The sequence below is a fragment of the Homarus americanus genome, unplaced genomic scaffold (genome assembly GCF_018991925.1).
Source record: "Homarus americanus isolate GMGI-L3 unplaced genomic scaffold, GMGI_Hamer_2.0 scaffold28051, whole genome shotgun sequence".
NCBI lineage: Eukaryota > Metazoa > Arthropoda > Malacostraca > Decapoda > Nephropidae > Homarus > Homarus americanus.
In genome coordinates this window covers 54,887-59,821 of record NW_024720144.1, presented here as the reverse complement: position 1 = coordinate 59,821, position 4,935 = coordinate 54,887, and positions in this window count along the sequence as shown.

Sequence of the window (4,935 nt, the reverse complement as noted above, 5' to 3'; positions counted from 1 at the left end):
TCAGTTTCTGAATTGTTGCCTTTTTTATCTCTTGAATTGGTAAAGGAGGTTAGAAGTTCTAGGTACTGTACTGTAGTTAAGTAGAAAAAGTAGAGATGAGTAAAAATATAGAGGTAGAATAGAAAGGCACCAAAGTAGAAAATGTTTAGTGATACACTAAAGCTAGAAAAAATGAGGGAGTTTTTGTTGCACTTGATATAATGGGTGGGAGGGAAACACATGAAAGAGTTGTTTCTTTATTTCTCTTAACATTTTGAGCTATACAAAACCAGTCTTCAGAGAGATTACATTTAGTGGAGGAAATCAGAGACTCATGTACTCCGGGTGCACCACACCTCTCTGGAAGCCCCGACCTGACTACCTTTCTAAGTGACGTCAGTGTTTGGTCCGCGGCATTCACTGACCAGCACGTGAAACCCTCCCTATGGTTAGTTACTTCACTTCTACAAATATATGCTGCTACTAAGGCCTTTCTCATCCCCTTATCCAATCTCTTAAGTATAATTGTGGCATCCTGCCACTTTGGCAAAAGTGAGTGGTCTTGGGTTGGGTGAGATTATTGGTAATTGGTAAGTTTCTGTTAAATATTTCCTTCTGTCTAATCTGCAGTAATTGGGAACTTAGTTATCTTCTATTTTACGAGCTAGCCAATGCAGTGGAAAATTATTTGATTTTGAATTACATTGGGGTCTCATTTTACGTGGGTCTCACATGCGGTGTTATCACTTAAGCGACTGGTTGAAATGTGACCATAGTTATAGCTTACCTACGCAGAAAGTCAGGGGTTGTGCGGGTAGTGGTATACAGTGTAGTGTTAATTTGGTGATCTTTTGCTTATTTATTCCCAAATTTAGTGATTTTAGTCTTTTTAATTATTGGACATTATATCTGCGTACAGTAAGTAAAACAGATTCGTATACAGTTAACCCTCACTTTACGCGGTTAATGTAACCCGGAGGGTATCGCGGAAAGCGAGAAACGCGTAAAGTGAATAACATAACATATGGGATTCATTGAAATGGAGTCCAGGCTGATCCCCAAACTCCACTTTTTGATGACACATAACTATGTTGTAGTAAAAATTTTATCTTAACTTTATGATGGTATGAAAAAACAAGTAATATAGAAGAGGTTAGGTTAGGAAAAATAAAGGTTAACATAGGAAAAATAAAGGTTAGGTTAGAAAACTAAAAATTAGGTGGAACACTTACGGTAGTAGAAGAGATGGGTCGGCATACGGGGATGGAGGCTGGTTCCGAGGCAGAGGGCAGATTACTGGCCCTCAGGTGAATCACCATTACTAGGTGAATCACCATCACTGTCACTTACAGTTGTCAGGGCTTCCCTGACAAATCCCTCAGTCATCTTCACTGGCTTGGGCTGGCTGTGGTGGGTTGCGGGCGAAGAAATCTGTTATGCTTTGCTGACGGCTGGCGTTGATGTTGTCATGATACACCTTGATGTACAGCTCCATAGCCTGCACCAGCCGGGTATGGAAGACTTCATAGCGGTCATCGTCATTGTCGCGGGAAAGGAAGGACTTCATTTTCTCTGCACACTCCATAGCACCCTTAATATCACTATGACTTAAACTGTGTTCTTCGGAGAATGACGCACCTTCTTCCTCCTCTTCACTGACGTGTTCTTCTTCCAACATCTCGTCGGCAGTCACTTCAGGATCTCTGATCACCTCCAGGATGTCGTCGTTGGTGGTCTCGGAGAAGCCTGGAACTGTAACAGTCTGCGCAGCTTCTCTGGCAAAGTCCACTGCTACTGTAACATTCTGAACCTCACCAGTCACAGATTGACTCCTCCTCTCACCTGGAATTCCATGCAACACATGTCTCCATGTGTGACGAATTGTAGCAATAGACAGCTGATCCCATGACTCCACCAAGAAGTCCACAGCTTTCTTGATGTTAAATACTCTCCAGAATTGTTTGAACAGTATTTTTTGCTGTTCCAACTGTTGATCCTCATCTTCTTCGCTCTTGCTATCGGTGGTGGTGTCACTCAGGTTACGCAACTCTTCCCTGGTGTTGGTGTAGTCGTTCAGGAGCTGGAATTTTTTTGTTGAGAATGCAGCTTTTACATTGCAGATTAACTCCTGGTCCATGGGCTGGATTAATGACGTAGTGTTGGGAGGAAGGAAGACCACTTTTACGTTGGGGTGACGATCTAACAGTAGGGGCGAGTGTCCTGGTGCGTTGTCCAGCAGCAACAAAATATTGAATGGCACATTCTGTCGCTCACAGAATTTTTTTTTATCGGGAACAAAACAGTCATCAAACCAGGAGAGGGACAGTGTAGAGAACATCCACGCCTTACGTGCGGCCAGCCAGTGGACATTTAGCTTGGTCATGTCCATGGTTTTGTAGGCGTGCGGCTTGCGTGCTGTGTGGATCACCGATAACTTGAGCTTACAGGTACCGGAGGCATTGGTGGTAAACAGGACGGTGATGAGTTCCTTCTGCATTTTCCGGCCCCGAATCCTGCTGGCATTCTTTACAACGCAGGACTTGGAAGGTAGCTTTTTCCAGAAAAGACCAGATTCGTCCATGTTGAACACCTGGTCGTCACTGTACTGTCCTTCCTCCATAATCTCACGTAAAAACGGAGGAAATTTCCGAGCCGCAGCACGATCAGCACTCGCTTCTTCACCACCAATGTTTATATTGGTGATCTTGTTCCGGATCTTAAACCTCTGTAACCACCCAGAGGAAGCATTAAAGGGTTTGGGCTCTGTAATTCCCATCTTTCGTGCCACTGCCATGTACAGTTCACGTGCGTAGTCCTTAACAGAGCGCGTGTCGACCGCCATGTTCCGTCGCGCCTGACGCACCAAGTACCTCACAAGTAATTTTTCTGTCTTGAGAAGCACCTGGTTGTGAAAATACTTGATCATAGAAGCACCTGTAGACTTTGTGATCTTCATGTGCTCCTTTATCTTGGCTGCATCCTTCTTTATAGTCCGGATCGTAGATTCGTTCACACCATGCTGGCGCGCCAAATCAACCTGCCTTGTTCCTTTCTCCAACTCTTGGATGATGGTATACTTCACCTCGTAGCTTAAGGAACGTCGTGTCTTCTTTGGCTTAGTGCCGCTGGGTCCAGGTAAGGAAAGGTTTCTCTCTGGGGGTGGTGGTCCGGCGGAAGCCATTTTACGGAACAATGGATGCGCGTTTACACGGAGTGGCCTTGAGGGATGAAACTGCCGCGGCTAGGTCAAGCGTCGTCTTTCCTCCCTCCCTCCCTCCCTCCCTCCCTCCCCCGGGTGGACACGTCATAATACTTTAAGCCAATTACAGCTAGCAGCAGAAGGGGGTAGGGATGCATGGCCAATCACAGGTCTGATACGTCATATGACGTCAGTGATAACGCAACAAAGACATACACTGCGCAACCTTACCGCGCCGCTTGCCCAAGCGGAGGGAGGAGGCGAGGAGCACAGGCGGGCGGGTGGGGCGAATCTAAAAATAGCATCGCACCGGACACTCTCCGCGTAATGGGGTTCATGTACCGCGTAATTTGAGCACGTGAGGTTCTGGCAAGGCACCGCGTTAACGTGGAAACGCGGAATGCGGGACCGCGTAAAGTGAGGGTTAACTGTACAGTAATACCTCACATACGTCATTATACCATTGCATATACTGTAGGGAGATGCGTATCTGAGGGCGTTATATACAGATATATACAGGCATCCCCATCATTATGGAATCCTTGGTTATGGAATTTCGCCCTTACGAAATTTCAAATTTAAAAGAAGGAAATATCGCTATTTTAACCTAATTTTTTACCCAGATTGTAAATATAATTTTGTGTCGATTCTCTTGTGATAACCACGAGGCAGCTGCGGTCCCACAGCAATAACAATGGTTTTGGTCTGTTTGAATCCCCAGCCAATGTTCAGCTTTGTCACTCTTTTCCCGAGGTTCGACCAAGAGGAGAAGCTGAGTTACATTGCCAAAACTTGCTACCTCCAATATCCGGACAATCCGTGATAACAGACATTATTAGTTGCTACTCCATTGTCAGCTCACACACTATATTTTCACCATAATAATGATGTGATAAAAATGAAATGCTTACTCAGTGTGTGGATCAAGGACCAGACCAAGTGAAATGTGCTCGGGAAAAGGCTAAGAGTCTGTACATAGATTTAAGTCAGCAAAGGGTGGTTTAAGCATTTTAAGAAATGCTAATACCTCCACTACATTAAGATGGTAGGTGAAGCAGTCAGTGCTGATACTGAGGCTGATTGTAATTATCCAGCATTACTGAAGGCAATCATTGAGGCTGGTAGATACACACCATAAGTGTACTATGTTGTTGAAACAGGTCTGTTTTGGAAGTGCATGCCTCCCAGGAGAAAACAACTCCTGGGATTAAGGCTTCCAAAGATCGTGTAACTCTTCCGTTAGGGGGTAATGCTGCAGGAAGTTTTAAATTAAAGCCCATGCTTGTGTACCACTCAGAAAATCCAAGGACTACGTTAAATCTAGGTTACCAGTGATATGGTGCTCCAATAGGAATGGATGACTGGCAGCCTATTCAAAGATTGGTTTACCAACTGTTTCTGTCTTGCAGTAGAAAGGTACAGTAACCAAAAAATATTGTTAATAAAGCCTTGGTACTTCAAAATAATGCTCCCAGCCACCCCTGTTAACCTTAATGACCTTTCCACTAATATCATGGTTGAATACCTGCCCAAGAAACCAACTTTCTTGCTACAGCCTATGGTGTTATGCTATTTCCAATAGAATAAAAGGGTTGGTATTAACAACGTGTAAGGGTGAACATAACTATTTAATAATCAAAACACACAACACTGATATGGCACACGGCAGCACTTCCACGCCACATGGCAACACTCCCACATCACACGGCAGCACTCTCATGACTCACGGCCACACTGGACTCCCACAGACACAGCTC